Here is a 9,599-nt window from a genome sequence, read left to right as displayed (position 1 = left end):
TAGTCATAGTCATACCTTATCGATTCCAAGGGAAATTGGGTTTCGTTACAGTTGCACCAACCAAGAATAGAGTATAAATATAGCTGTATAAAACCATAAATAATTAAATAATAACATGTAAGTTATGCCAGGAAATAAGTCCAGGCCCAACCAATTAATTCAATCCAGTGAGTACAGGCCAAGAGCCATGAAACGCTCCCAAAATCATTTTCGTGAACCTCATTTGAACCTGCTCCAATGTCAGCATACAAGGAGCCCAAAACTACTCAGAATACCCCAAGTGAGGGATCAGTAGTACCTTAAAAAACCTCAGCATTACATCATTGTTTTTATCTTAGTCTTCTCAAAATTAATGCTAACATTGCATTTTCCTTCCTCACCACTGACTCAAACTGCATGTTAACAATTCGGGAATTCTGGATGAAGCCTCCCAAGTCCCTTTGCACCTCAGAATTTTGTATTTTCTCACTTTGAAGAAAATAGTCTATGCTTTTATTCCTTCTGTTGAAGTGTATGACTTGCCACTTCTTTGCCCATTCTCCTAATCTGTGTAATCCTTCTGCTTCCCCAACACAACCTGCTCCTCCACCTACCTTCATATTGTTTGCAAACCTGACCACAAAACCATCAATTCCCTCATCCAAATCGTTAACATACAACATGGAAAGAAGTGGTCCCAACCCCGACTCCTGCAGAACACCACTAGACACCAGCAGACAATCAGAGAAGGCTACCTTTATTCCCACGTTACCTCCTGCCAATCTGAGAATGCTCTATCCATGCTAATAACTTGCTTATAATACTATGGGCTCTTATCTAAGGATATGATTTTATTTTTTAGTTACAGAGCCACCGCACCCCTTCTGCTTACCTGCCTCCGGTCCTTTTGATACAATGAATATTACTTGGCTGATAAGTTCCCAACCATGATCTTCTTTCAGCCATGACTCAATGATGCCCACATTGAAATACCTGCCAATCTTTAACTGCGCCACAAGATCATCTACCTTACTCCAAATATAACACCTTCAGTCCTGTATCTGTCACCCCTTTTAATTTTGTCTCCCTGTTGTACTGCAACTCACCCTACTGGCTGCAATTGTGCTCTCATCTGCCTGTCATTCCTGCCAACCTCACAACACACTGCTTCTGCTTGTATACCAAACGCCCAATATTTAGCCCTATCTCAGTTTCCCATCCGCAGTTAAACTTTCCCCAGCAGTTTCAGCAAACCTGCCCGCAAGGATATTAGTCCCCATTGAGTTCATTCTAACCCGTCCCTTTTGTACAGGTCATATCTTCCCCAGAAGAGATCCCAGTGATCCAGAAATCTGAAAGCCTGCCCCCTGCACCAGTTCCTCAGCCACGCATTCACCTGCCAAATCATCCTATTCTTACCCTCACTAGCACGTGGCACAGTGAGCAATCCAGATTTTACAACCCTGGTGGTTCTGCTTTTCAGCTTTCTATCTTGCTCCCTAAATTCTCTCTTGAGGAATACCCACCTTTTCCTACCATGTCATAGATGACAATATGTACTGAGACTACTGGATGTTCAACCTCCCTCTTTGGAAAGTCATGAACCTGATCCTAGTCGTCTTTGACCCTGGCACCTGGGAGGCAACATACCATCCTGGTGTCTCTATGGTATCCACTGAATCTTGTGACTGTTTTTCTAACCACGGAATCACTACTGCAGTCCTCTCCTCACCCTTCCCTTCTGAGCCACAGTGCCAGAGACCCAGTCGCTGTGATTCCCCCCAGTAGGTAATTTCCCCCCCCCCACAACAGTATCTAAAGCAGCATACTGATTATTGAAGGGAATGGCCACGTGACTACTCAGCACTGGGTGCCCATTTCCTTTCCCTCTCCTGACATTCATCCAGCTACCTGCCACCTATAACTTAGGGGTGACTGCCTCCCTGTAGGTCCTATCTTTCACCTCCTCAGTTTTCCTGTATGATCCAAAGGCCATTGAGCTGCAGCTCCGTTTCCTTGACAAGTTCTCCGAGGAGCTGTGGCCTGGTGCATCCAGTGTAGATGTGGTTATCCGGAGGGCTGGGGTCTCCCATCATTCCCACATCTCACACAAAGAAGATGACACAGCCCTCGGAGCCATCCTCTGTGCTCTATGTACTAACAGAGAAAGAATGAAGAATAAAGTCAAAGAAACTTAGCAGGTACGTACCTCGCCCAAGCCTAGTGATACTACATTGGATAAGTGGGATGTGCCAAAAGTAATTTTTATTCTTCACAGGAAAATCAGCTCACAGTAAAAGTTTAAGCATATTGCACCTTGACATGACGTTATTTGTCAACCAGCTTATGAGCTCTTAATAAGGTTATAGTCATGTGCCTTACTTAATGGAGGTCAGAAAGACAGGCATTTACATATGGAATCACATGGTTTGGTGAGAAGATAAGAAGAAAACCCTGATCATTTGAGTGAATGCTTCTAGGTAGTTAGACATTCTCCTTTCAAGCATTCCACAATTTCTTTCACATATTTTCTAGTAATTTCACACTCCAGTCACCTTTTCCTATAGAAATCCAGTCAGAACTTCAGCAGATTCTCTTAGCTGCCATCACCATCATAGGAAGTCATTCTCTCCCATCTTCTTGCCTCCAGCTTATCACAGTTCTTCCTTTCTGTTTTCTCTGTCCACAATCTCCCACCATCTTTTTTATGCAATTTACATTTTTTTTCTGTAACTTCTGCCAGTTCTGATATAAGGTATCAACCTGAAGAATTAATTTTGATTTTATCTTTTCAACAGACACTGACTGACCACTGATATATCCCAACAATTGCTGATTGTATCATTGAAGAAAAACAACTAAAATCAGTCCCATAAGACTATACTATATAGGATATAGAAGTAGAATTGGGCCATTCAGCCCATTGAGTGCTTCACCATTCCATCATGTCTGACATTATCCCTCTCAACTCCATTCTCCTGTCTTCATCCATATCCTTGATGCCCTAACTAATGAAGCACCTATAAACCTCTGCTTTAAATAGACGCAATGACATGGCTTCCACAGCCATATGTAGAAATGTATTCCACAGATTTACCACCCTCTGGCTCAAGAAATTCTTCCTCATCTCTATTCTAAATGGATGTTCCTCTATTCTAAGGCTCTGCCTTCTTGTCCTAGACTCCACCACTGTAAGAAGTATCCTCTTCATATCCACTCTATCACGACCTTTCAATATTCAGTAGGTTTCACTAAGATCCCCCTCATTCCCAGAACTAGAATGAGTACTTTACTTGAGGTTGAATAAACTCATTAATGCTTTCCTATAAATGTTCTTCGCAGAATCCTCTCATCACAGATATTCATGATACTCAATGTCAGTATTTAGATTCCTCGCGCTTGGCTATGAAAGGTGCAGCAAGCAATCCCTAAATGAAAGATTCACTCAGGCCATGTAGATCAGATTGGGCAGAGTACAACTGCCTTTAGGGATGCAATCATATCATTGAACACAACAGCAGATACCTAAGTCTGTTCTATTAATGAATTTGGGACGTGACCGGGGTGCAGTATCATCAATCGTGTAACAAACGTAATGAACCTTACTGGAATCCCACCATTTGACTGTGATTTCTTAAAAGAATTTGATTCCTCTTGAATGTGGTGACTTATCCTAAATTTGACATAACTTATAGATACTGTTGCACAACATTAGTGATCATAACTTCAGCCGTCTGGTTCGTAGGACCTGCAGCTGCCTAACTTTCTCTAAACATAAAAACCTGCTTAATTAGTGCTGTGGCGTCAATGTTTTGCTTTGTCTCAACTATTATATTTTGGCTTTAGGCACAGGAAACCTGCATCGTGAGCCCTGCCCTGGTGCTTTCAGGAAGGAGGCTTCTGTGGTACTGATGATCAGCGCAATGGCTGTGCAATTTGCTCATAAAACCTCTGAAGATTCTTTGAGTTACCTGTTTGTCTCATGTTGTGAGCGTAGTACCTACAAGTCATCTAAAATAATACTTTGCTCAAGGCACATACAAAATTGTTTTCATTTAGTGGTTCTATTCAGTCCTCCACTTTCTTTAAGGGATTATTCGTCCATAATTGTATTATGTTTCAAATGAGCATTGTTACATCTGTGATTGCTTTAGCTATACATACACTGTATCCACTATTTCATCTGGGAATGTTTATCAAGAAACTTTAATTGGTTGAAGACTTATTGGCACCATTAGTAACTAATTGTCATTCAATTCCAATTGGTGTGGAGACAGTAGAGGATATTCGGAAACACACAGCGGTGTTATTTATACCTGTGGTATTTGCAATTAAATAGTATTCTTTGTATAAAGGGCAGAGCACTCTGAAGAAATATGCATTTGGTGAAAGCAGTTCACAAAGGAATTCATTAATTAACTGCAGTTCATGAAGCAGTGTATTGAAATGACTTTCTGAACAGAATTGACTGCTTTAAAGGCAACAATAATGAAGTCTTGCCTTAAATATTTTAGCCACTAGTTCCTTTTAAGGGGAACACATCTTCCAAGCGTGCAGCTAATGGTACAGGTTTCCCCCGCCATCCGAAGGTAGAGTGTTCCTATGAAACGGTTCGTAACCCGGAATGTCGTAAAGCGAAGAAGCAATTACCATTTATTTATATGGGGAAATTTTGTGAGCGTTCACAGACCCAAAACTAACCTACCAAATCATGCCAAATAGCACAAAAACCTAAAATAACAGTAACATATAGTAACAGCAAGAATAATGCAATAAATATACGGCCTATATAAAGTAGAAATACTTTTCCACAATCATTGCCTGAACTGTTCTCCGGAGCAAAAACCTTATGCAAGCGCTCTCCACAGAAACACGGCACAAGCGCTCTCCGGTAACCTTTAAGCTATGAAGCTGCCAAATCATACCAAATAACACGTAAAAATACACAGCCGATATAAGGTAGAAATAATGTACGTACAGTTTAGTATCACTTACAGGAATTGGGAAGTCAGCTTGCCGAGCACACTGATGATGGTGTGTTAGACTAAGTTGTCGGAGGTTGGGGTGGTGCAGTGGCCACCACCCTCCGGGCAGCGAACCGATACCGATCCGCGAAGCATGCAGGGGTACAGCAGTGCCCAGGAGGTACACAGGACATCTGTCAGAAAAAAGCCAAACTAGACATGCTAATTAATTAGGTGCCGCATGGCATGTAATAATTAGCATATTTGTTTCATCTTTTTTCTTAAAGATATGTTGTGTGCCTCCCGGCTATCGCTGCATTCTCCGCGAATCGGTATCTGTCCGTGGCCCGGGGGTTGGGATGGTGGGACACTGGGGTGTCATCTCATCTTCATCTATTTTCATTAGGACAGGCAGCTCACCTTCTTCTATGTCTGCCTGCCTCGATGTCGAAGGTCGAGGTTCTACGTCTGATGGGGAAGGCTTGAAAAACGACAGTACAGTATGCTTGACTGCTGAGCCTCGCGCATTTTTCTATCATACAGTTCTTTGTAAGGACTCAAACCATCTTGCAAATATGCCCTAAACCGAATGACCCTTTCAAAATTAAAGTCGTACTTTATCATTACTCATTCAGTTTCGATTGTTATCCTTTCCTCTTCTAATTGCATCAGATCTTCACCTATCAGTTCTTGGTCATGGGATGCCAAAACCTCTTCAACATCATCTTCGTCAACTTCCACAAGCCAAACTCACTTTGTCCTTACTTCGTTCACCACGATCGAAACGCTTAATTATGTCTAGTTTTACACTAAGTGTAACACCCTTACGAGCTTTTTTAGGCTTTTCCAATACCTTAGAACTCATCTTGCTAACAGCTGCTCACAGGCACGTGTGTAAACAATGCCAGCGAGAATGCCATTTTGAAACCAGGGAGAGCAGCTGCTCGGTGCGCGTGCTGAATTTTTTATTGCACGCTCCTTTTTTTTGCTCACTGCTTTTTTTCGTAACAGTGAAAACACCTTCTATTAGTGAAAACAGGGAACTAATGGAGGCCTTTCGTAACAGAGAGGTTTCGTAAAGCGAACGTTCGAAAAGCAGGTGACACCTGTATATAGTTATATTATTCACTTTACATCCATAGTAGCTCATTTTCTGCATTTGCAATAAAATGATTGTTGTTTTTCTGGCTAATGACATCCAGGAACTCCATCTCATTCAAAACCATGCTGTCTCTTTCCAATCCAATTTATTTGTCCTCAGTTGGCATAAAGTATTTAATTTTCAGTATTTCTCCAGATCTAAATCAATGTTTGACTTCCTTTTGCTCCCAAGCCTCTTTATTTCTCTCTGCTAACCCATTCCTGACTGGTACCACAAAAGTTTTCCAGCCACAAATCAAGCACCAAACCGAGTAAACAACAGGAATTCTGCAGATGCTGGAAATTCAAGCAACACACATGAAAGTTGCTGGTGAATGCAGCAGGCCAGGCAGCATCTCTAGGAAGAGGTGCAGTCGACGTTTCAGGCCGAGACCCTTCGTCAGGACTAACTGAAGGAAGAGAGAGTAAGGGATTTGAAAGGTGGGGGGGGGAGGGGGAGATCAAAAATGATAGGAGAAGACAGGAGGGGAAGGGATGGAGCCAAGAGCTGGACAGGTGATAGACAAAAGGGATATGAGAGGATCATGGGACAGGAGGTCCGGGAAGAAAAACAAGGGGGGGGGACCCAGAGGATGGGCAAGGGGTATATTCAGAGCCCGATGTGGCCTTTTATATATTGGAAAAAGCTTCACCTGTGAGTCGGCTGGGGTGATATACTGCGTCCGGTGCTCCCGATGTGGCCTTTTATATATTGGAAAAACCAGCCTCCGGGTCCCACATATTATCCTGCGTAACTTCCGCCAACTTCAACGGGATCCCACCACTAAGCACATCTTTCCCTCCCCCCCTCTCTCTGCAATCCGCAGGGATCGCTCCCTACGCAACTCCCTTGTCCATTCGTCCCCCCCATCCCTCCCCACTGATCTCCCTCCTGGCACTTATCCGTGTAAGCGGAACAAGTACTACACATGCCCTTACACTTCCTCCCTTACCACCATTCAGGGCCCCAGACAGTCCTTGCAGTTGAGGCAACACTTCACCTGTAGGTCGGCTGGGATGATATATTGCGTCCGGTGCTCCCGATGTGGCCTTTTATATATTGGCGAGACCTGACGCAGACTGGGAGACCGCTTTGCTGAACACCTACGCTCTGTCCGCCAGAGAAAGCAGGATCTCCCAGTGGCCACACATTTTAATTCCACATCCCATTCCCATTCTGACATGTCTATCTATGGCCTTCTCTACTGTAAAGATGAAGCCACACTCAGGTTGGAGGAACAACACCTTATATTCCGTCTGGGTAGCCTCCAACCTGATGGCATGAACATCGACTTCTCTAACTTCCGCTAGTGCCCCACCTCCCCCTCGTACCCCATCTGTTACTTATTTTTATACACGCATTCTTTCTCTCACTCTCCTTTTTCTCCCTCTGTCCCTCTGAATATACCCCTTGCCCATCCTCTAGGTCCCCCCCCCCACCTCCTTGTCTTTCTTCCCGGACCTACAGTCCCATGATCCTCTCGTATCCCTTTTGCCTATCACCTGTCCAGCTCTTTGCTCCATCCCTCCCCCTCCTGTCTTCTCCTATCATTTTGGATCTCCCCCTCCCCCTCCAACTTTCAAATCCCTTACTCACTCTACCTTCAGTTAGTCCTGACGAAGGGTCTCGGCCTGAAACGTCGACTGCACCTCTTCCTAGAGATGCTGCCTGGCCTGCTGCGTTCACCAGCAACTTTTATGTGTGTTACCAAACCGAGTAATTTGCAGAGCAGCATTTGGCTGCAGACTCTATATTTACCTGTTACGTACCCCATAACTGGGTTGCCAAACCAGCAGAAATGGACCACTAGTTGGAGTCTGGATTTCTAGGAACTAATAAAGTTTTATTAAAGAAATAAGTAACACAGTACTCTAATCGTAAGGATATAAATGCAACAGGTTAGCAATGATAATACACACGTGTACACAGAACTAGGGTAATAGGAATCAAACCAAGCTCTATCGCAGTTTAGGGGTAAAATGATCAGTCTTAAGTGACACAGAGTTCAGATCAGCTTAGTACAGTTCGCAGTAATCGCTGTTGTGCCATTGGAGGGGGGGGATGCAAATTTGATTCAGGCAGACCTTTGATGTTCTTCGCAGTTGGTTTTGGGCGGACCCTTTTATGTCTTCTATCCCGCTGTGGTCACCGACTGTGACCCCTCCGTTCTGGATACGACTGTTCTTCCGCGGTGAACCCGGTACCCAGACAAGGGCGGACACACACACCAGGTTCCCACCAATCGTACCTTTACACCCTGTGAGTCTATGGTCGGTTCCCACGAACCAGACCTCCAAACTTCCACCAACTTGTGGGGGCACACCGCTCTTCCTGGGTCTTTTTATCTCGCGATCTCGTGGTGTGTCCCGTGCCTTAGCGAACCTGTTCTTTTTATCCCCCTGCTGGGGTATCACCTGTCCATCAAACTTCAAACAGTTCAGGTTCAAAGCAACCGGTCTGTCAACATTCTGAAATGTGTTTCTTTTCCGTTAATCTTTCTTCTCCTCTCCCATTAAAGTTTTGAATGTTTCTCCATAGTCTCCTTTATCTCTCTCATCGGCATTAATCGTCTGATAACTTGGTTCGGCGTCACATACCAAATGTGACAAAAAGGCAGAAAATGTGGAAAGAAAACTTGAAACCATCATTATTTCCTGTATTAGGTTGTAAGCCAGCTGGAGGCCTCATTCTTGAACTTTCTGTGCCCAAGCCTGTTGCATTCCAAATTATAGAAAAACATATTACTATAAAACATATTATAGAATAACAACTGCAAATGTTGGAACTAGACATCAGGTTAGGCAGCAACAGAGATGTATGAGACAGCCTTAACAGGTCAGATCATACTTCAACCAATCAGGGACATAGGCCCATTCCATTCCGCTATTCCCATGGCTACACCTCCCTTCTGTGATCATGTTCCTCCAGTTGACTTCATGTGCTTCCTGTGAGATAGTCTGGCTATGAGCAGTTACTGGCCTCAGACGATGGCTCTGAAGACTCCACCTCCCTTAGAACTCTTAACAGATCACACTGTTCAAAGGCTTTTTCAACTATTTCTAAATCTGATCAGCAAAGACATTTAATAGATTAAAAATAATAAAAATCTAAACATTATTCAAATATTTAAAAACAAATGTATTATAAATTTTGGTACACATCTCATTCACCTGTTACAAATTAATCAAACATAGTAAAATAAAAAGGTGTCACTAATCTTTTCCAATTAGTTCAAAAACTGCATTCAAATGAATGGCTGGCATGAAACTGTGGAGCAGATACAATTAGTATACATTTCCCACATCAGGACAATCTGTAACCATCCTAGGCCTTAGTGAGGTGTTGAGGAGTTGAGTAAGAGCTCAGATGTCCCAGCAGCTCACCTTCAGCACGCTCCACAATTCTGTGCTTCAATGTACAGAAGCTGATGCTATGACTGTGCGATTGTTGATGCTGGCTAGAAGTCCTTACTTTGCTGCTGGTTTTCTACCAAAGGCTTTAGAAGACCTGTCATG

General features: G+C 43.4%; 1 long non-coding RNA gene across 1 annotated transcript in view; it reads right to left on the bottom strand.

The window, feature by feature from the left end:
* Positions 1 to 7,990: 7,990 nt before the first annotated feature.
* LOC134343410 (uncharacterized) overlaps positions 7,991 to 9,599 on the bottom strand; it is a 157,355-nt gene continuing 155,746 nt past the window's right edge. The window contains exons 4-5 of the long non-coding RNA XR_010017221.1: positions 9,468 to 9,591; positions 7,991 to 8,795 (exon numbers count right to left, since the gene is read on the bottom strand). This is a non-coding gene — a long non-coding RNA (uncharacterized LOC134343410). The remainder of the gene's footprint in view (positions 8,796 to 9,467; positions 9,592 to 9,599) is intronic.

The sequence above is a fragment of the Mobula hypostoma genome, chromosome 3 (genome assembly GCF_963921235.1).
Source record: "Mobula hypostoma chromosome 3, sMobHyp1.1, whole genome shotgun sequence".
Taxonomy (NCBI): domain Eukaryota; kingdom Metazoa; phylum Chordata; class Chondrichthyes; order Myliobatiformes; family Myliobatidae; genus Mobula; species Mobula hypostoma.
The sequence above is the reverse complement of the archived record's forward strand: the minus strand, read 5'-3'. Positions and strand labels throughout refer to the sequence as shown.